The sequence below is a fragment of the Medicago sativa genome, chromosome 3 (genome assembly GCF_051527215.1).
Source record: "Medicago sativa cultivar Bolivia chromosome 3, Bolivia_mono, whole genome shotgun sequence".
In the NCBI taxonomy this organism is placed as follows: domain Eukaryota; kingdom Viridiplantae; phylum Streptophyta; class Magnoliopsida; order Fabales; family Fabaceae; genus Medicago; species Medicago sativa.
Window position 1 is genome coordinate 74,300,505 of NC_140751.1, and position 24,209 is coordinate 74,324,713.

Here is a 24,209-nt window from a genome sequence, read left to right on the forward strand (position 1 = left end):
TCTTCGAAAGGCTTCAAGATCATTGTTTTTCGAGTAGAGCATGGTAGTCCTAAAAATGGTCTTCGAGTTCTTGTACCTAAAGTAAAAGAATTTTGTTTCGAATGTTGAAGTTTGGAGGAAGGCTGCAAATATTACTAGCATATGGTGTTTTCTTATAAGCTACTGCAAGTAACTTTTACCTATAGAGATATTTTGTTCTAGAGAGGTTACAATATTATCGAAATACTCCCTCCGTTTCAAAATGAGTGTCGCTTTAGTAAAAAAAAATTGTTTCAAAATGAATGTCACTTTCAATTTCCAATGCAATAATAACTTTTTCTTTTCAATTATACCCTCCAATTAATACTCTGCACACTCTTTCCAAAATATTATTTTTAGGGTAGTGTTAACTTGTGCCCTTAGGGCACATGTTAAGAAACTTAAAAAAGGAAACTTTTTCTAAAATTTTGTGCATTTAAATGATTAAAAAGTTAAATATTAAATGCAACGCACACATTCCAATAAATTTTTTCTATATTTGAATCATTAACTTGTGCCTTGAGGGCACAAGTTAACATTTTCCTTACTTTTAAAACTAACCAATAGTTAATAAGGATAATTTGGTAAAATAATCATTCTCTTTCTTTTAATCATTGCATTTCTTAATATGTGTGTAAACACCTAAAACGACACTCATTTTGAAACGGTGGGAGTACTTGGAAATTTACTAGCATATAGTGTTTTTTATAAGCTATTGCAAGTAACTTTTAGCTTATGATTTTTTCTTTCAATTTTATTCATATTATTTAAATTTAAAAAATTAGACATTAATTAAACATATCTTTTTTATGCAATTTTATATTTATCATCTAGTTAAACTACTAATTTTACCTAACATTTGAAATTTAATAAAGCTTGTTTATCCTCTAATAGGTATCAATTATCCACGATAAGCAGACTTATCAACAATTTTTTACTAAACAGAGCTTAGGTAGTAACTTGATTCATGCAAATGAAAAGCAATTTAAGTGGAAAAAGGTTTTTGATTTTCTTAATTTCTTAATTTTTTCTATTACTAATTTTTTTCTTAGCTTTTGATTTTCTTTGTTTTATTGAAGAGTGTCAATGTTTTTGTACATTTTACAAATTTTTCTTCATAGCTAGAGGTGTCCATATTTAATACTTCACCATGTGTTAAAGAGAATTACCTAATTTGGAAGTATCTGGAAAAAAGAAAGTACATTAGCTTGATGTTTTTTTTTTTTTTTTGACTGGACAGCAGCTATGGCATTGAGTGCTGCCGACCTTAATGTCCTAATAGTAAAATAGAAAATGTTTTTTTGAGAGAGGTAAAATCGAAAAATGTTATTTCATGGTTTGTTTGTACGAGTCATTTTGTTTTTATGTACGTTTATTTAATTTATTTATCACTTTACGCTTTTTACATGATTTTATATTTAGAAAGAGAAATGTTACTCAAGACGACTTAAATGAGATGGGTAAAAAGTTTATTTTAGTTTAACTAAATATCCCGAGTTTGCAACCCATTGTTGTTTTATCAGACTCGAAAGAAAAACGTTATATCCATATCAATTTTAATATCCAACACCTTATTTCTATATGCAACCAGCTTTGCTAAAACTCCTTGATCGAATTAAGGTTTTCATTTTCTGGTGGATGAAAAAGCAAGAAAATCGGGTCTTGATTTTGATATTTAACATTGGTAGTTTAATCCATTTTTGTGTTTTGGTTAATCTGTTGTTTATTTTTTTATTTTCTTTGCTGTTTTTGGTGCAGTTGGTATGTATTTTGTGTAATATGTTTTCGGCTTCTCTTTGTGCACTTCTTATGTTGGAAGAACCGTTTGTTTAATATATAATTTTATTTTGATTTGTTAAAAAAACACCTTTTTTTCTCAATCGATGAATGGTGTATTCCATATTTTGATTTGAGTTTTTACATTTTTTTCAAATGAATTTGTGGATTGCAAATTGGCATGAGTAAGCAGTGCTACAGTTTTTCAAATAACCAAATCATCCACCGAATTGTCAAAAACATCTGTTAGAGTTGGAATAATATCAAGGTGATAATTTTGTTATAAAAATAATGATTTCAGTATTGGCATTACCTAAAAAATGATTTCAGTATAAAATGAGTGGCCATTTAAAAAAAAAAAAGTATAAAATGAGTGGACATTTAATCATAGAAGTGTTTTTCTTTCATTGAGAACATTTCTCCTAATGATCAAAATTTTGCAATTCTTCATAACATAACTTAATGCAGTCTTCAGTGAATCAAATCAAGGTATGTATCAAATTTGCAATCCTGATCTAGCAGTTTTGGTAATAACATTGTTTATTAAAGGGAAATGTTAACTAGTGCCCCCGGGGCACTAGTTAAGGAGATTAATATGGAAACTTTCAAGAATTAGACATGTCACTTTAATACTTAGAAAATGGAGAGAGTTTAAGATTGGGGAGAAATGTGTAGCGTGAAAACAAGTAAGTGAAAGTGGTTTGAGCGTTTTGGGATACAAGTATAATAAAACATGTGTAACAAAAAGTTAGGGTGTACAAAGTGCAAAAAGTATAAGGTTAAATGTGCAAATTTCAAAAGTGTAAGGTGTGCAAATGCAAATCTTCAATTGTACGTAGGCAGACACATTCATTGTATGGAATGCTAAAGAAGAAAGAGAACAAAAACAAGTAACTTATAGATAAAGAAATTATTTAGGGGTTTTTCGATTTTATGGATTAAATTGTCTCTTTTTAATTGTTATCATGGGTCAAATTGTCTCTTTATAAAATTTATTGTGAGGACTAAATTTCATGACAGTGATTTACTTAGATTTTGGAGAGGAGGAAAAGAGAGAACTTCGGGAGGTAGAAAATATAGGGGAAAATTGATAAATCATTAGCATTTTTGAAAGATTATATTTTTAGATAATGATAAATTAATGTTTGTAATTAATATTATTTTTTATTTTAAAAATATTGTAACAATATATATTTAATTTGAAAATTATTATAAACCCTTAAAACCCTCCCTCTTAAAGTTATCTACTTCTTCATCCTACTCATTCCTTTTTTTTTCAAAGTCCTCCATTTCTTTTCAAACAAAAACAAAACCCTAGAAACGAAGTTGTTCAAGTTTATTTTAGAATTACAACTTTTATTTTTTTAATTAGCAAATTGAGTTTCATATACTTTCAAGATTAAAACGAGTCTTCATTTTACAAGGTATAAAGACAATTTTTTTTTTCCTTCTTTCTATACACAACTTAATAGTATAATTTAGCATAGTTGACCTTATAATTAATTAATACTGTGGGCTTCAACTGTAGAGTAGTATTTACCCTCCCTAAAATGAAGAATAAAACAAACAATAATGGCATAGTAGTACCACCTATTAACAGAAAATGTACATAACTCGAGTATTTAAGACTGCCACATTCATACAAAACCGTAAATTAAAGAAACCTTCTATTCTTGCGTACCATACAAAACAAGTTACGCAAATCCAAACGTTGCTTAGTGAAAAGAGGTAGTTGGGGATATAGCATCTGAGTGGTGGGCAAGGGCTTGTTTGTTCATCTATGGTAAAAATTCCTTTTCCTAAATAAGATATGAAAAAAAAACTCTAATGATGCATGTGGGAATCAATGAAAATAACTAAAAGCAACTAGGGTAGTTTTCTCAATTGCTTAAAATACCTATAGTGGAGGGTAGCTAGTGACACTTAATTTGTACAAACGTTCCATTGCATCTACTTACTATTTACTCCCTCCGTTTCAAAATAAGTGTCGTTTTAAATGTTTACATACATATTAAGAAATGCAATAATTAAAAGAAAGAGAATGTTTATTTTACCAAATTATCCTTATTAACTATTGGTTAGTTTTAAAAGTAATACTTTGGAAGTAGTGTGCTGAGTATTAATTGGAGGGTACAATTGAAAAGAAAAAGTTATTATTGCATTGAAAACTGAAAGTGCCATTCATTTTGAAACAATTTTTTTTTGCTAAAGCGACACTCATTTTGAAACGGAGGGAGTATTAAATATCAATCCCTATGATTTTATCATTTTGCCCTTATGAGGGGCATTTTCGTAATTTCTTAATTGGTGGAACTTGGTTGTTGCCACCTCACCATGATATGGGTGAATTTCCCATTTTGCCCCTCACTAATTTTTTTTAATTATTTTATAATTTTTATATTTTTAATAACTTTTAACTATTTTCCAATTTTTATGTTTTTAACTATTTTTCGATTTTTTATCCCAAATTCAGTTGCTTCTACATTGCCGTTGTGGAAGATTAAGGTATCGTTTGATCCGACTTTTTTCCAACTTCTCTACATTTTTAAGGAGAAATTAGGCCAAACACAGCATCAATTAAGTACTTACTAAAAAAACGTATTTTTTGAATGCATAAAATTGAATGGAATGAGCTTTGGCCAAAAGTTGTTGAATGTTACTTTAAAAACTTCTTCTCGACAATTTATTTCACAAGCACCTCTTTTCAACTCACGCTGGGAACCTTTTCTTTTATTTTTTAATATTATATTTCAATATGTTTTTTTCTTCCATTTAACTTTTTTTTTTGAACCGTTCCATTTAATTTTTTAAGGAGGTTCTATTTAATTTTATTATCTTTTTTTCAAATGAATTTTATTATCTTTTTATCACTTATATATTTAATTTCAATATCGTTTAATCATCACAACCATACAAATATTTTTATTCACGCTGTCATTTAATGATACCAAATATTTTTATTTCCTTTTTTCAACCTCACAAATATACACACACACATTAACGTTTAGAGTAATATTTTATGTCCGTCTGTCTGTTTTTTTACGCTAATGTATATAATTTTTTTTAGTGTTGCTTGGTTGAGTGCTACCTCACCGATTTTTTTAACTATTTTCAAATTTTTATATTTTTAAAAACTTTTAACTATTTTCCAATTTTTTTATTTTTAACTATTTTCAAATTTTTTTCCCAAATTCAGTTGCTTCTACACTCTGTTGTGGGAGATTAAGATACCGTTTGACCCCGTTTTTTTTTTCAACTTCTCTACATTTTTAAGGAGAAGTTAGGTCAAATACAATATCAATTAAGTACTTACTAAAAAATGTACTTTTTTTTAATGCATAAAATTGAATTGAACGAGCTTTGGCCAAAAGTTGTTGAATGTTACTTCAAAAAACTACTTCTCGACAATTTATTTCACAAACATCTCTCTTCAATTCACGTTGGAAATTTTTTCTTTTATTCTTTAATATTATATTTCAATATGTTTTTTTACTTCCATTTGATTTTTTTTAACCGTTCCATTTAATTTTTTTTAAAGAGGTTCCATTTAATTTTATTACCTTTTTTCAAAGGAATTTTATTATTTTTTTATCACTTATATATTTAATTTCAATATCTTTTAATCATCACAGCCTCACAAATATTTTTATTCACGCTGTCATTTAATGATACCAAATATTTTTATTTTCTTTCTTCAATCTCGCAAATACACACATACACACATTAGCGTTTAGAGTAATACTTTATGTGTGTCTGTTTTTATGTTACGCTAATGCGTATAATTTTTTTTGGCGTTGCATAATGCGTATGATTATTTTTATAAAATTTTGATTTTAATTAAAAGTAAAATTGTAGATGTCTTTTCTTCAAAAAAGGTCTAAATGCTTAAAAAAATTATACTTATATATATATATATATATATATATATATATATATATATATAGCACCTTTATATTGTAACAAACTATGCATATCTTTTTCTTATTCAAAAAAACTAAACATATATGTTTCAAAGTTTTGTCCTTGTGAGTTTGGCTCAGATGATAGGATAAATGCATAAATATATGCCAAGTCCAGGGTTCGAACCCCAGACACCATAAAAAAAAAAAAATCAAAGTTTGTACAATATTTTGTCAAACAACATTTAACTTAAAAATAGTTTTAAAACTAAAAAAAACAAAGAAACCAAACAACTTTAGCTTCTTTCTTAAAGTCCTTTATTTTAACTTTGTTTTGAAGTAACTTTTAGACCGTAAAAAACCTTGGACAAACGGTATCTAAGTTCAGTTGGGAACACTGTTTCATTTTCTTCTTCATAAGAGGTCATTTTCTTCCTTTTTTCATGGTTCTGAGACCATGCATGACTTGAATTGACTGATTTTTATGACTTGAGTGGTTCATTTTTCGACACTGTTTTAGTTTTTGCTTCATCATAGGTGGTTTTCTTCCTTTTTTTCACGATTCTGCATGTTATGGTTTTTTTTTTTCAATTGTTAGTGGATTATGTACCAGAAATTGTTATGTTGCATGGCTGTAGAAAAATCTTCCTTTGTTAAATGGAGTATAGTAAAGGTCATGATGATTGAATTTTAGCTCATGGTAAGGTTTTGACACAATTGTTATTTTAGCTTCTGGTACTGTAGTTGAAAAAAATTGATGCATGTGAGTTATTTTAGTTTTTGTGAGTAATCCTAAAGTTGTAACAGTTTTCATATTTGGTTTATTTTTTCCTATATCATTGAGGTCCAGAAAGTTGATGATACAAAAATTTGTGCATATAAGATCAGGTTGATTTGATGATACAAAAATTGATCACATAGAAATATGTTAGCTTCTTTCGATATCAGAATGAACAAAGGGAATAAAATTAAATGATGTATTATTGTATTTCTATAAAGGACTTTCAATGTCAAGGGATTATGACTACATTAAGGATCTCAAAAATGATTTGGACATTTGGAAAATAGGATTTGAAGTGCTGGATTCTTGGATTGTGACTGGTAGTAATAAGAATCAACATATGAAGCTCATTATTTGTGATGCAAAGGTTAGATGAGTTAGTTAAGATTTGTTGTAATTTCCTTTATGATTTATCAATGTTACTTATTAGTGTACATTTTGATTTATTTATATTTTTTGGTTTCTTTCTTGGATTTAGGGTGATCGAGTTCATGTAATAACTCGATATAGAGAATTGGAGCATTGGAAGACTTTGATCGAGGAAAACACGACTTATACTTTGTATCATTGTCGTGTGTTTGATAATGACATTGCATTTAATCCCTTTAAGTTTGTTTTTGGTTATGGTACAAAGGTGCAGAAGTATGACAAGTTAACTAACGTTCTTACTCATGAATTTCGCTTTAAGTCATTTAAGGAAATTCAAGATGGAAAATTCAAAACTGACGTTTTATATGGTATAGTTATGTGCTTTAATTTATTTCTGTGTTTTCTCAGATTATAATGTTCTTATAGAAGTAAATTTTTTTTAAGAAATCATCGGGCTTCTTCATGAGATTGTCAAGACAACATCAATTGGGACTGGAAAGAAACCGTGTACGAACATTGTGTTGAAAGATAAAAGGTATTATTTTCTAATTTGTCAGCATCAGATGATAGGATTTTGTATAAGTTTGATAATGACCTGAAAGATGTCTTTCCTTATGCAGTGGGAATATAGTTGATGTAACACTATGGGAAAAATACTTCGTAGCTTTATCATTTACCATCTATTTACCTTGAGTTTTTTGCTTCCATTTTGTAGTCAATAGCAACCCAAATATATAAAACAATTGGTCATGTTCGAGGCTGCTCATCAACCTACATCATCCGGTTGTTGAGAAGTTTAAGACTTAGTAAGTTTGCAATATAATTTCACAATACAGTTTTAGAGTAACTTATTATTTCACAATCTGATTTGATTGTTTTTTGACCATGTTTCTTGAATTGTTGCCGTGACCTTAACACTTCTCAAGCTCATAGTCAAAGCTTCAGTCAGAACTTAAGTCAGAGTTCGGCTTCTTCTCAACGTACTTCGTACAACGATTTTTCCAATCTGTCTCAGGTTAGGCCAATTTCTGAATTTATAAACTTAGTCAAGGTCTGCTTTTTTTATGCACAAACATGCTTTGAGTTTTTTTACGCACAAATTAAAAATATATATTGCATTATTCTTTATTTCATGTGCATAATTTGTGTTAGGATACATACTGCATCACTATTTAGAAAACAACTAAATTCAATCCTAACCAGTTTGGATGGTATTATGAGAGTTGCACCAAATGTTTGAAGACATCAATCAAAGAAAGATTGTTCTAAGAAATAATTAGTTCATGATATAAGAAACTGACATAATATTTAGGCTCAAATAATTATTCATAATATTTATAACATCTAATTAACACTGCAATTTGTTTTGTACCTAACACTTCCCAAATGAGATATCAAGGACATTTCTAAAAGGAACACGGAAAACAATCACACTCATCGACAAACAAGCTCAAAAAAGGTATAAGTGTCGCTTGATAACGACAAAGAGAGCAAGTTAAGAAAAATACTTAGGCGGCCAATGGTTCAACTTTTGCAGAGAACATATGTTAGAGGTAGGTGATAAGCTAATTTTTGATCTAGAGAAGCCACCTAAAAATATGCACGTTCAAATTGTTCCCAAATAAAGATTTGGTGTTCATGATCTGCACTTTCAATAGATCACCTTAACTCTAATCCTAGACTAGATTATCTTCACTCACTGATGCTACTTCTTTGCTTGATTTCATCTGATGTAAATATGAGTATCAATCCTTTTTTGGTAACTCTCTAACAACAAAACTCTTTTTTATAATTTTGGATAATATGTAATCATAATTCACACATCATTGGTTCCAATTGTTTTCATCCTAAATATTATGTCAATTCCTAATCTCATAAACTGATTATATGCTCTCTTAATCAGCTCATACATATTTTATGATGAATCACAATGTTCCATCGTTTTAACATCTCTTCTTTCGAAGATTTTTTTTTATCGAATACGTTATTGAACCCGTGCGAAGCACGGGTTTGTAACTAGTTAATGTAAAAATTGATTCGCTAAATCACATGGTTGCGAATTTGAGAGTTTGGACTATTAGAATTTGATTAGACAATTTGTACAAAAAAAAAGAATTTTGATTAGACAATTTCTATTTGAATAAATCATCACTATATATTCTACACAAAATATGAATTTTGCCAATTTAGTCTCTAAAATCTTGACAACAAGGACTAAATTGAAATTTTAATATACTTATTATATTTATTTATATAGTTTATAGACTAAATTGAAAGGACAGTGATGCTTTATAAACTAAATTGACGATTTATTCATTTATACTTTAACTCTATTTTAATCTATTTAGTAAACTTAAATGCTAGTAATTTGATGTTAACGAGTCAATTGAGATCAAGTGGTCGAGGGCCACACGGACCAATTTCGAGATCTAAAACAAATTTTATAGAACTTATACTAATTATATTAAAATGCACTCCAAAGTTTAATTATATTACAATGGACTATTTGCTTTTTCAAAAAAGAAAAGAACTCAAAGAAGTATATATTTTAGCATGAGAGATGAGGAGAATATGATTCAAATTTTTCTTAAAGAAGATATGTGTAATTTTCTCTAATATATTTAGCAAAGAAGGAGGAATGTATATTTTAACATAAAAGTGCAGAATGATGTAATGTTTTTTATGCATATATATATATATATATATATAATCACATAGGAATGAAAGTAAAACGAGCAACAAGTTGTGTCATTAACCTTTTTTAGATGACAAAATCAATCATTTTAAAAGTTATATCCTTAGACCTACAAGACACAATGATGACACTTCATAATGTGATATTTATAGGTATGTTATCGAGTATTTTTTGTCATTCGAAGTTTTTCTAGAGATTTTATAGTGAGTTACTCATGGTTTAGGAAAACTTTTGTAATATTTTGATTTTAGAGTGTTTAGTTACTCATGGTTTGGGAAAACTTTTCTAGAGATTTTCGAGTATTAGGATTTGCTCTCTGGTTCATGCGCTCCGCATACTCTATTCATGAAAAAACAACTTTTTCAGTTTTTACACCATGCACCTCCTACGTTAACTAGGAACATGTTCTATCAAACAATGAAACAGAGGGGATTCAAAAAATCTTAATCGCCTTTATCGGTTCTGTTTCCCGTTACTTTAATTTTCTTGTAAAACAACAATTCTTGCAAATTCCACCATTTACTGTTTTTAATTAAGTTTAGTTTAATTGTCGAGGCGAAAACAACAATTCATGTGAAAACGATAACTTACTACTTTATTACTTTAAACGATTCGGTGTACTTACCAAATTTATCATCCCATAACATATACATGACCCTTTAAGCTAATTTTAAGGAGAAGATGGGTCCGAAAATATATACATATAGGATAGGATAGGATTAACATTCTTATGTGAACCAATTAATTGAGCGAAAGTAAACACTTTGAACGGATGGATCTGGCTGTCAATCTTTTTCTCCTCATCATGATTTTCACCTAGAAAGTCTATAAGAATATATTTCATTTTCCTCTTAATGCTCATCTTAGATGGACACAACTGAGTGGTCCTAAGAATTGAAAATGATACATTAGCATAGGAGTACTTGTTACACTCAGCTGGAAAATTTAAGAGAGAAAATAACAGGATATATAGAGTGTTGGAAAGATATCCAATTCCAACCTGGAATGCTAACTAGGGATGACAGTCGACATATTAATATGGTTTACATGCTTAAATATGAATTGTCCGATTTAAATAATACTTGGTAAACATCTTTAAATAAGGAGTAGGGGTGTAAGCGGTTCGGTCTAAACCAACAAAACCGAAAGTCCAAACTAAACCAAACCGAAAAAATATCCGACCTTGTTTGGTTCGGTTTGAAACTGATCCGAACCAATCAAAACCGATTTAGTTTGGTTTGGTTCATGGTTTTTCATTTCGAGATCCGTGAAACCGATGAACCAATCCGATGATAACCCCACTCCTTATTTTACTAATATTATCTTACCTCACACAAACTTATGGTTAATCCCAAAATTAAAGTCCAACATAAAATACTTTTTAATCCATTCACTTTCTCTCATCATTATCTTCATCTCATCTCATCAGTCAGACTCTTTCATTTATACTAAAAAATAAACCATAGCCATCAACCACACCAAACCAATTGTTCATCACCACCGGCCACCGCTCCAATCGTTTATCTCTTGGTTAGTTTTATCATGTTTATGCCATTGATTTGTTATTTTGACAATGTTTTAATTTTAGGATGCGCTTTTTGGAATTTTTGTGTTTGTTGATGAATGATGCATGTATGTATCATGGATGATTGAAATATTTAAGTTTGATGAAGTTGTTTTTGAAGAATGATGGATGAATGAATTTTGGATCATATGTATGAAATATTGAGTAAGGTTAGTTATGAAAAGTTGTTTGAAAATAGAGAACATGAAAAAACAAAATATGAAATACAATTATACAAAGTTCTATGAAATATTTTTGTGAGAATATGAATTTTTTTAATTGTATTATTAAACAAACCGATCAACCGAACCAATCCAAACCGAACCAAACCGATTTGTTTGGTTCGGTTTTTTTTTTGAAAAACAGTGAAAACCGAACCAATCCGAACCGATGAAGATTTCATCGGTTCGGACATTTTTTTGACTAAAAACCAATCCAAACCGAACCGTTACACCCCTAATAAAGAGTGATGAGTCTTAACTTGATAGGAGTATAGTATTGTTTATCTAAATTTTAAATTTAATTGAGCAACCAGCCAGGGGACCACCTGAAACTTTCATTCTTCTTGGTCTTAAATTCTGATCATAAGCGAATTTATGTTAACAAGGACGATTCTAAAGCATACTTGTAAATCAAACATCACATTAAAGGGTGGAGGACAGGTGGAGCTGTTTAATTAGAGTAGAAATTCTCTTCCTTTCTTAAAATAAATGGTTTAAACCAAGTTGTTTGGGCTCTGGTGGTAAGGAGCTCTTTCCAAGGACGTACCCGGGGAATACCAGATTCGATTCCCGGGGAACAACACTTGGTCAGTGCGCATGCCTCTACGCATGAACTGAATCAGTCGTCTATCATTAGTGGGTCGGAAACCGATGCGGAAGAAAATAAAATAAAATAAATGGTTTAGAAGCAATGTGATAAGGTGGGTCTAGAAATAAACGGAGTTTGACAATAACTTGATTTTGTTCTCAATTCGAGATTGAAAAATGGCTGAATTATCTCGAACCAAGTGATTTTTTTAAAACCAAATGAACCAAGTGATTTCTTTCACGTATTATTTGATAATATTATTAATCTTTCTCATAATCAAGTGTAGAGTTGGGTCTTCCACCTCATTAAATATTAGGTTAACCTAAACATGTACATGATATCGAGTTGTGATATATGAGTAAACCTCACATTGGTTCACTATTTGACATGTTCAATTGTGTTGTGACAAGTGTGAGTTATGCGCATTGTTTGAAAAATTGGATGTTAAAATTTTATAAATAAGATGATCCTTAAACATAATTCCTTAAGATTCTTTAAACTCAATTCCTTAAGATTTTTTGTTAAGATGTGATGTCCAATTCTTTTGTGTGGTTGCTCTTAGCTGAATATGGATGACCTTAAGATTTCGTGTTAAGATGTGATATTGTTCAGTTATCTTGTGTGGTTGCTCTTAGCTGAATATGGATAATCATCCAAACTCCCCTCATAATCGAACAATACCCAACAATTATATCAAAGCTGATAGTTTGAAGAAGGGTTTCACCGACTCATTGTATCAAAAGTCTTCATGACAATGGTGGTCAGACAACATGTCCCGACAACGGCGATGCAAATGCGAGTGTAAGTGGGATGAAAAAACTTCGCTTGAGGGGGGAACATGCTCGCATGAATGGATATAATCACACTTGAGAGGGAGACTGTTGTGGCAAGTGTGAGTTAGAAGTCTCACATTGCTTGAAAAAGCGGAGGTTGAACACTTTATGAGTAAGAGAACTCATAAACCTATTGTCCTAAGATTTTGAATTAAGATGTGGTATCCAACTCACTTGTGTGTTTGCTTTTGGCCTAATGTGAATAATCTCCCAAGCTCCCCTCATGACCCAACAATCCGCGAACCATTCAAATAAAAAAAATGTCAAATTTTTTCAAAAACATGCAAAATTGGAATTATAAAATAATCGGTAAAAAAAACTACTTATTAAATTCACGGCCATTAAGTACAAGAAAAAATGTATTTGGTTCAAGTTTGTGTTCCAACATATTAAATGTCTCTGCAATCTTTTCTTTATTTTGGGTGTAATTTAAGGGACGACAAAGTAATTTTTATTGAAGTAGTATATTAGTACGTATCAAATTAGGAGAAGGGACATATGGCTGGTTTGATATACACTTTGTCTTCCTCCAACAATTTTGTGTGTGATTAACTGAATACCTATATACAAATGACACAGTGGGGAGCAGAGAGATGATTAAAGATCAAGATAATTGTGCAAACATGTCCACTATCATCTACATTACACATCTCATGGTTTCCTAAGAAGATACGTAAATTTCCATCATTTTCACTCCATTCAACTATAGATCATATATAGTTGATATGATCTATGGGTCCATTTATGTATGTGGGACTTATTTTGCCTCTATGCTTGAGAACGCGTGGGAAACTATAGTTGCAAAAGGGAATGAACTCATTACGGGTCAACGAATTAGGTCTTGTTAAGAAACAAGTAAAAGGGTTTGCAATTATTATACAAGAAGAAAGGACTCAATGATCAAATTTTAATTGTATGCCTTAGGTTAGGGTCCTATGATATGATATAACCAATTGCCATGTTTGACTAACTACCATTGATGGTGAGAGGTGATCAAGGTAGGGCTTTCATTTTAATTTTTTTTTTTGTAACTTTTCTTTTCGGTTCAATTGGTTGGAAACACTCACCACTTCAAGATTCCCTCCCACTATGGTTATCTTTTGGTCATTTTCTCCTTCTCCTAGCAATGTTTTTTTAAAACGGTTAATATTAATATAATCGATAATTGTTGTTGAAAAAATTTAATTTTCGATTCATTTGATTTAGCTGCCTTGTGTTTGGGTTCTCTCAAAGAAAAAAATTGTCGTATTTTTCAACAAAAAGAACTGTCTATACATCAACTCTTTGATAAAGTGAAACTTCTATATTTCTGATGGTTGAAAACTAAATACAAAAACTTGGCTTTTGATTTCAATCACTTATGACTTTAAATCATTTTATTGTTTGAGTCATGTTTCCTTAGCAAGTGATTTGTTTTGCTTTCTTGCTAGTGTTTTTATTATTTTTTCTTGTTGGTGTCTGGTTTGTATTTCAGTTTGTAAATGTAAATATTTTTGAGTCATAGTCTTACGCTACTTGTGCAAGGTAGAATATGCTTTTGGTTAATATATTTCATTTTGACTTGTTTAAAAAAATAATTAATAATTATTAACATTATGCTTTGAGTTGTGTGGACCAAACCCTTAATATTTTCCATATTTTAAACACTTCAGTCCTTACCCACCAAACCAACCTAATATCCCTTCTCCTCCCACTACCCTTTAATTTATACAGATTTTATGGAAAAGTTTAAAACCATCAAATAATCGTTTTTGGTAATTCAAGGAATGCTAGTGCTCCTAGTAGGCTCTAAAAATAGGGCAACTTAGGGAGGCCTTTTTATGTGGGGAGGCCGTGGTATTGCAACTGTCCTTGTTCATGATTGTGATTTTGATATGTGATTTTACCTTCTTAATTCAACTTTGTTTATATCATATCATATTAATAATAATAACTATTTGAAGTTTATACTAGCTAGTATACCTCATCAATACCACATGTTGACAAAACTGAATGGTGAGGTTACACGAGGCTTGTGCCTTGTGGAGGTGCCGAAGATAATTAGCACCTAGCAGTGTCAACTTTGATGGATGACACTCTTTTTTGATCTTGATAGAGTAGGACCCCGAGGATTCTGGTCAATCAAACTTTCGTTATATAATACCATACTGGCCCTTTAACATGACAAGTGCTCCAAGTGATATATAGTATAATCCTAAATCTAAGTTTGTTAGTTTAGTCCCATCAAAATTGTGTGATTTTTCTTGGGACTTAATTTCCACTTAAAATTTGACAGATAAGTTGAGATGGAAGAGAAACCAGCTGCTCCAACGCAGTGATAAAAAAGTGGGTCATAAGTGGGATAAGACTGCTACCACCGTATAATGCATGTATAGTATAGGTATCCACCACATATGTAGATGTATATAGGTCAAGTATTAAAAGGGATATTTTGGTCCAGTGTGTATGTTTCCTTAGCCGACAGTACCAAGCAAGCAGGGACCAATGCAAAAGACTTGAATTTTCAGCCGAAAATTCTTCATTTTTAAATAAAAAAGTGGTGCCCTACAGTTTTTCATATTTTTTTTAAGAAGGCCATTTTTTATATTTGAAGGGCTAATTTCCCACAATATAACAAATTAATATATGAATTCCAACAAAGATGTGTTTACATTTAGTGTTTATCATTGTTCGAAGAAAATCATCTCCCAAAACAACACTATAAAAAAAAATTCTATTATGTGCAAACTTGCATAGTATAAGAAGTAAAAATAAATAGGAAGTCTACTTACTATATATTAAATATTAATCCCTATGATTTTACCACTTTGGCCCTAGGAGGGCCATTTTTGTAATTTTCTAATTAGTGGAATTTGGTTGTTGCCACCTCACCATGATATGGGTGAATTTTCCATTTTGCCCCTCACTAATTTTTTTTAATTATTTTATAATTTTTATATTTTTAATAACTTTTAACTATTTTCCAATTTTTGTGTTTTTCACTACTTTTCTATTTTTTCTCCCAAATTCAGTTGCTTCTACATTGCCGTTGTGGAAGATTAAGGTATCGTTTGACCCGACTTTTTTCCAACTCCTCTACATTTTTAAGGAAAAGTTAGGCCAAACACAGTATCAATTAAGTACTTACTAAAAAAAAGTAATTTTTTTGAATGCATAAAATTGAATGAAATGAGCTTTGGCCAAAAGTTGTTGAATGTTACTTTAAAAAAACTACTTCTCGACAATTTATTTCACATGCACCTCTTTTCAACTCACGCCGGGAACCTTTTCTTTTATTTTTAATATTATATTTCAATATGTTTTTTTCTTCCATTTAACTTTATTTTATTTTATTTTTTTGAACTGTTCCATTTAATTTTTTAAGGAGGTTCCATTTAATTTTATTGTATAATCATCACAACCTTACAAATATTTTTATTCACGCGCTGTCATTTAATGATACCGAATTATTTTTATTTCCTTTCTTCAACCTCACAAATATACACACACATTAACGTTTACAGTAATATTTTATGTACCTCTGTTTGTTTTTTTGTTACACTAATGCATATAATTTTTTTTAGTGTTGCTTGGTTGAGTGCTACTTGTAACATCCCAGATTGCTTTTGGGATTGCCGACTGACCCTACAAACCAACACGAGTCTTTTCAACGTGCTTTGTCCTCACTCGCACGCTTACCGGGAAACTTCCCGGTAGGTCACCCATCCCAAGACTACTCCAAGTCAAGCACGCTTAACTGTGAAGTTCTTATGAAATGAGCTACCGAAAAGAAGATGCATCTTGTTGATATAGGTAGTACCAAACAATTCTTATAAGCCTTCCTTTAACCATGCAATCCCATACCTACATGGCCTTAGGATCCCTCTCATTCCGATGTGATTCGGTTCCTCTAGAAGCTGTCGGGAGCCGCACCTTGTCATGCCTTGTGCACCGGTAATCACTCCCCTGCCCTCGTCAGCCGTGGGTGTTACACTACCTCACCGTTTTTTTAACTATTTTCCAATTTTTATATTTTTAAAAACTTTTAACTATTTTCCAATTTTTTTATTTTTAACTATTTTTCAATTTTTTTTTCTCCCAAATTCAGTTGCTTCTACACTGCCGTTGTGGGAGATTAAGTTACCGTTTGACCCGTTTTTTTTTTTAACTTCTCTACATTTTTAAGGAGAAGTTAGGTCAAATACAATATCAATTAAGTACTTACTAAAAAAGGTACTTTTTTTTAATGCATAAAATTGAATGGAACGAGCTTTGGCCAAAAGTTGTTGAATGTTACTTCAAAAAACTACTTCTCGACGATTTATTTCACAAGCATCTCTCTTCAATTCACGTTGGGAACCTTTTCTTTTATTCTTTAATATTATATTTCAATATGTTTTTTCTTCCATATAATTTTTTTTAACCGTTCCATTTAATTTTTTTAAAGAGGTTCCATTTAATTTTATTACCTTTTTTCAAAGGAATTTTATTATCTTTTTAGCACTTATAGATTTAATTTCAATATCTTTTAATCATCACAACCTCACAAATATTTTTATTCACGCTGTCATTTAATGATACCAAATATTTTTATTTTCTTTCTTCAACCTCGCAAATACACACACACACACACACACACACACACACACACACACACACACACACACACATTAACGTTTAGAGTAATAATTTACGTGTGTCTGTTTTTATATTACGCTAATGCGTATAATTTTTTTTGGCGTTGCATAATGCGTATGATTATTTTTATAAAATTTTGATTTTAATTAATAGTAAAATTGTAGATGTCTTTTCTTCAAAAAAGGTCTAGATACCTAAAAAAATTATACTTATATATATATATATATATATATATATATATATATATTGCACCTTATTATTGTATCAAACTATGCATATCTTTTTCTTATTAAAAAAACTAAACATATATGTTTCAAAGTTTTGTCCTTGTGAGTTTGGCTCAGATGATAGGAACAACACATAAATATATGACAAGTCCGGGGTTCTAACACCAAACACCATAAAAAAAAATCAAAGTTTGTACAATATTTTGTCAAACAACATTTAACTTAAAAATAGCTTTAAAACAAAAAAAAAACAAAGAAATGTTTAGCTTCTTTCTTAAAGGCCTTTATTTTAATTTTGTTTTGAAGTAACTTTTAGACCGTAAAAAACCTTGGTCAAACGGTATCTAAGTTCAGCTGGGAACACTGTTTCATTTTCTTCTTCATAAGAGGTCATTTTCTTTCTTTTTCATGGTTCTGAGACCATGCATGACTTGAATTGACTGATTTTTATGGCTTGAGTGGTTCATTTTTCGACACTGTTTTAGTTTTTGCTTCATCATAGGTGGTTTTCTTCCTTTTTTCACGATTCTGCATTTTAAGGGGTTTTTTTTTTTCAATTGTTAGTGGATTATGTACCAGAAATTGTTATGTTGCATGGCTATAGAAAAATCTTCCTTTGTTATGTGGAGTATAGTAAAGGTCATGATGATTGAATTTTAGCTCATGGTAAAGTTTTGACACAATTATTATTTTAGCTTCTGGTACTGTAGTTGAAAAATATTGATGCATGTGAGTTATTTTAGTTTTTATGAGTAATCCTAAAGCTATAACAGTTTTCATATTTGGTTTATTTTTTCCTATATCATTGAGCCGTACGAAAGTTGATTTGTATAAATTTGTTTTGGTCATATCATTGAGGTCCAAAAAGTTGATGATACAGAAATTTGTGCATTTAAGATCAGGTTGATTTGATGATACAAAAATTGATCACATAGAAATATGCTAGCTTCTTTCGATATTAGAATGAACAAAGGGAATAAAATTAAATGATGTATTATTGTATTTCTATATAGAACTTTCAATGTCAAGGGATTATGATTACATTAAGGATCTCAAAAATGATTTGGACATTTAAAAAATAGGATTTGGGGTGCTGGATTCTTGGATTGTGATTGGTAGTAATAAAAATCAACATATGAAGCTCATTATTTGTGATGCAAAGGTTAGATGAGTTAGTTAAGATTTGTTGTAATTTCCTTTATGATTTATCAATGTTACTTATTAGTGTACATTTTGATTTATTTATATTTTTTGGTTTCTTTCTCGGATTTAGGGTGATAGAGTTCATGTAATAACTCGATATAGAGAATTGGAGCATTGGAAGACTTTGATCGAGGAAAACACGACTTATACTTTGTATAATTGTCATGTGTTTGATAATGACATTGCATTTAATCCCTTTAAGGTTGTTATTGGCTCTGGTACCAAGGTGCAGAAGTATGACAAGTTAACTAACGTTCTTACTCATGAATTTCGCTTTAAGACATTTAAGGAAATTCAAGATGGGAAATTCAAAACTGACATTTTATATGGTATAGTTATGTGCTTTAATTTATTTCAGTGTTTTCTCCGATTATAATGTTCTTATAGAAGTAAAAAAAAAAATTAAAGAAATCATCGGGCTTCTTCATGAGATTGTCAAGACAACGCCAATTGGGACTAGAAAGAAACCGTGTACGAACATTGTGTTTAAAGATAAAAGGTATTATTTTCTAATTTGCCAGCATCAGATGATAGGATTTTGTATAAGTTTAATAATGAACTGAAAGATGTCTTTCCTTATGCAGTGGGAATATAGTTGATGTAACACTATGGGAAAAATACTCTGTAGCTTTATCATTTACTGATAAGTGTTTAAAAGTGATATATTTCATATAGGAGTTTAGGCATTTTAGTGACTTGTTTTGCAAGATTCTCTATGGAAAACTCCAAATATTGTGTTAATATGTCATGTATGCTTTTGAGCCTTATTCTACCCTTTTTGTGCATGAAAATACAAGCAAGGAGCAAGAAAAGTCAAAATTCAAGGAAGCCACGCCATTAGCGTGTCCTACGCTATTAGCGTGAGGAAGAAAAGCCCAAGGTCAGAAAGGTACGCCAATGGCGCACCTGGAGCGTGAATCTGGAGCACTTGTGAAGCAACACGCTATTAGCGTAAGCTACGCTATTAGCGTAATCACTCCCGAAAGATACGCTAATAGCGTACCTGGAGCGTAGCAGGCCATGAAGAAACACGCCATTAGCGTGAGACACGTTATTAGCGTAAAGAGTCCAGAAAGCCACGCCATTAGCGTGGCTGGAGCGTAGAAGCAGGGCAAGGCCAACGTGGCAACAGCCCATTGGCCAGATTATAGGCCGACATACCACGCTATTAGCGTAAATGGCGCTATTAGCGTAGGTACAAAAACACAGGCCCATATAAATAGCATTCTTACCTTTCTTTTAGGTCATTCACTGTTTTATTAAGATATTTTCATACATTCTAAGAGAGAGGTTAGAGCTATTTCAAGAGAGAAACACAAAGCAAGTTGTTGAGGAGTAGATTCAACTCAAGATCACTTTGGACACGAAGGATCTTGACATGGAATCTTCATCTTTCCTTCATCTCTTGCATAGTTTACATGTCTATGTGTAGCTATTATCTACTCTTGTAGTATTGAGGTAACTAAACAAGCTATTATGTAATCTTTTGATCTTTTAATACATAAGGTTCTAGCTTAATGATTCAATATTGTTGTTATTATTATGTTTAATGCTTTCAAAGAGATTCAAGATGATTTGGACACAAACTCTTGAATCTAGAACTATAATAACAATCTATCTTATGTTATAACACTCTTGACAAGTTTGTAAACCTTTGATAATTGCTTTTAATCAAGAACTTAATGCTTTCGGATACTTAATCGGGCTGGACACCGTCGATTAAGTTATCCGATCGACTTTGTTATCGTTTAAGGAATTTGGACACGAATGTTTAAACGCTAACTTAGAGATAACGATGTCGCTTTGGACACGAAGGATGTTGTAGAAATGATTGTGATAATATTGGTTCTAAAGCTAGAGTCTGTTAATCGATCAAGAGATTGCTGCTGTTATGCTTGGTTGTTATCTTATACCGCAAGCGAAATAGTTCAATCTCCTCTCCTTTTTACTTTTATGTCATGTAGGAATATAGTTTTACAAACAAACAATTTATATCCAAACCCTTAATGTGAACTATTGTGAAAATGCTTATGATTAACGTAACTCCCTGTGGAAACGATCCTATATATACTCACGTGTACATAGTTATATGACATGTAGAAATAAACTACATCAAAATGGCGCCGTTGCCGGGGAGTAACGGAAATTTTTGTCATAAGTATTGAAACAATTTTGTCATGTTAAGTCAAATTTTGCACAAAATTCTTTCATGCATATACCTATATCATTCATTATTTTTTATGCTAACCACCTGGTATAGTCTTGGTGAACTTTGTTTATGCGAGGTACCGTTGCTAAAGAAGACCTACAATTTGATCCTGAGATTGAGAAAACTGCTAGGTTACTTAGGAAGCAAGCAAAGGAAGCTAGGAGATTAGCCAGGCTGGCTCAGCCGGAATCCTTACTTTTTATTCCTTCTCCTTCCGGTTCGGTGCATACTATTTCACTTAGTGGTTCTTCACACTCTTCTGAACTATCATCTCCAAGGAGTGAACCAGAAGTAGTCATGGCTAATGAAGGTGAAAATGATGCTCTACCAATGTGGGTTAGTCCGAGGAGGCTAGCTAATCTTGGAAATCAAAATGCCAAATCAATTGAGCTGAAGTCGGGGTTGATAAACTTGATAACTCATAACCAGTTTACCGGTATGGATCATGAGGATCCATATAGACATTTAACCAACTTCTATGGTATCGCCGGGACACTTGGTTTGAAGGAAAATGAGGAAGAGGGTATGTTTGTGAAATTGTTTCGTCATTCTTTGATCAGGAAGGCAAAGGAGTGGTATATTGATCAACCAAATTCTTTGATGGAAGACTGGACTGAGCTAGAGAAAGCGTTTCAAGAAAGATTCTTTCCGGAGGATAGGCATCTTGAGGCTAAAACTTCAATTACAACTTTTGCTCAAGGCCAAAGTGAGTCTCTTTGTGAAGCTTGGGAGCGCTATAAATCATTGTTAAGGAATTGTCCAAAGCATGGTTTTGATAGCCAAATGCAACTATATCTTTTTCGTTAAGGGCTTCAAGACATGTCCAAGACGATGCTAGATGCAAGTGCTGGAGGTTCTATTGCTATGAAAAATCCAGCTGATGCTGTCAAAATCATTAACCAAATGGCTCTCAACACAAGAAAATCTTCTCACAACCGGAATCCTCAACAAAGGAAAGCCGATATCCTTGAACTAGAAGCAAATGATGCGGTTTTGGCTCAAAATAAGCTTCTCACTCAACAAATAGAAGCTATGCAAAAGGAGATGAGAGTTATGTGATGACATGCTGTCATTACGTAATTTTTAGGACTTATTGTGACTTTTTGATAGAGTTCTCATGCAATTTATACTGTTCTGGAGTGCAAAAAGCTTAAATATTGAAGTCTGTTCGAAGGAAATCGCGCCACGCCAATTTTAAGTCGTGCTGCGATTTTTGAAGCAAAATTACATCCTCCCTGTTTGAGGGAAATCGCGGCACGCCTATATACATGGCGCGGCGCGATTTTGACGGGTCAGGCCCATGACTTCTATAAATACTGCACTCAATCTGAAGAACAAGGGTTACGATTTTGGAGAGCAAAGTGCGATTTTGAGACATCGGAGACGGCTAGAAGGGCGATTTCTTCAACCTTTTACCAATTCATGTATGTTTTAATTATTTCATTGATTATGCTATTTGTAAACTCGATTATGAGTAGCTAAATCTCTTAGAGATTAGATCCGAGATGAATCTTTGTAACCCTAATTGACACATGTTGCTGTGAAACTCTATTTTGTTTATGAATTCAATTCTAGTTTATTCAATTCAATTGTTCTTAATGCTTTTTATATCTTGATCACATATAACTTGATTTCGTGAGAACGAATGACCACTGACCATGGCTTTCGACTTAGACCTAATTGAATTGTTCTAATAAACAGGGTTAGTCTAGGAATAGATAATCGTTTGTTAGTGATAATAGGTTAACGTTCGGTAAAACCTTCAAGAATTATTAGATCACCTAAGGAATTAGGGGCTGTAGTTTAAGAAGAGGGTCCTAACTCAAGGGATTGATTAGGGCTATTTTGTTAATCATCGTAAATTAGGAGAGGATTCATAACAAATAGGTGCAGTAGACCAATTAGGGGAACTTAGAGGATTCAACGGATCTGATCTCATCTCTCCCATATTTTCTTAACAAATCTTTATTTTCTGTTTCTTGATTTAATTAAAATCAAATCAAATCTACTGCCTAGTGGCAAAACAAAATAAATTTTATACATCCTACTTTTATAACGCAATTGAATTATTGAAGTTAAAAACAGTCCTCGTGGGATCGATATTTTTACTACTTCGATAGTATTTGGTGCACTTGCCAAACGTCTATCAAGTTTTTGGCGCCGTTGCCGGGGACTGTTGAATTATTTCAACAAGGCAATTACGTTATAATTTAGGGTTTTTGCAATTTAATTTTCTGTTTTTAATTTTTATTTTTCTGTTTTCATATTCACTTGATTACTTTGCGTTGTGCAGTGCTACTAAGGTATTTTGCTGTTTATGCGAGGTAAACAGAGCTCAGACGACTTAGAGTACGATCCGGAAATTGAAAGAACTGCTAGATCACTTCGGAAAGCTGTCCGGTCGCAAAGGTTAGCTCAGTCCGTTCCACCGGGTGTTCGAGAACAAATACCGGAGCCACTCTCAACTGAATCTGAAACACCTGCTTCTCCTAAATCTGCAACTATGGAAGGTGAAGGAGTTGTACCACCGAGACCTAAGCTAGGAGACTACGGGTTAGCCACTCATCGCGGTCAACTGACCCATACTTTTCAACCAGCTAACCCCGTAGCCTTCGACATCAAGACAACTGTCCTCAACGGTTTGAGGGACAAGCAATTCGATGGGACTGAAGCTATGAGTCCTCATGAACACTTGAGCCGCTTTGCTGAAACTTGTGAGTTTTGTGTGCAACCAGCCACCGTGACTGAAGCACAAAAGAAACTAAGGCTATTTCCTTTCACCTTGACGGGAAGAGCAAAAGATTGGTTGCTAACAATATCAAACGGGACTGTCCAAACATGGGAAGAGTTAGAGCTAAAGTTCTTGGAGAAATATTTCCCTATGTCTAAGTATTGGGAAAAGAAGATGGAGATCTCTAACTTCAAGCAAGGAGAAGGTGAATCATTATATGATGCTTGGGAGCGATTCAATTTGCTTCTTAAGAGATGCCCTAATCATGATTTCACCGAGAAACAATAACTCCAAATCTTCACTGAGGGGGTAACACCAAACACTAGAATGTTCTTAGATGCTTCCGCGGGAGGTAGTCTCAAGAGCAAAACTGATCATGAAGTCCAAGCTTTGATAGAAAACATGGCTGGAAATGAGTATCGTGCTGAAGCGAAAAAGAAGGAAAGAGGAGTGTTCGGGGTAAGTGAACAAACTGCT

General features: G+C 31.9%; 1 non-coding gene across 1 annotated transcript; it reads right to left on the minus strand.

Moving 5' to 3' along the window:
- Positions 1–23,898: 23,898 nt before the first annotated feature.
- Positions 23,899–24,004, minus strand: LOC146940104 (small nucleolar RNA R71). The gene has a single exon (XR_015033783.1). It is a non-coding gene; the product is annotated as a small nucleolar RNA R71 (small nucleolar RNA).
- Positions 24,005–24,209: the final 205 nt, after the last annotated feature.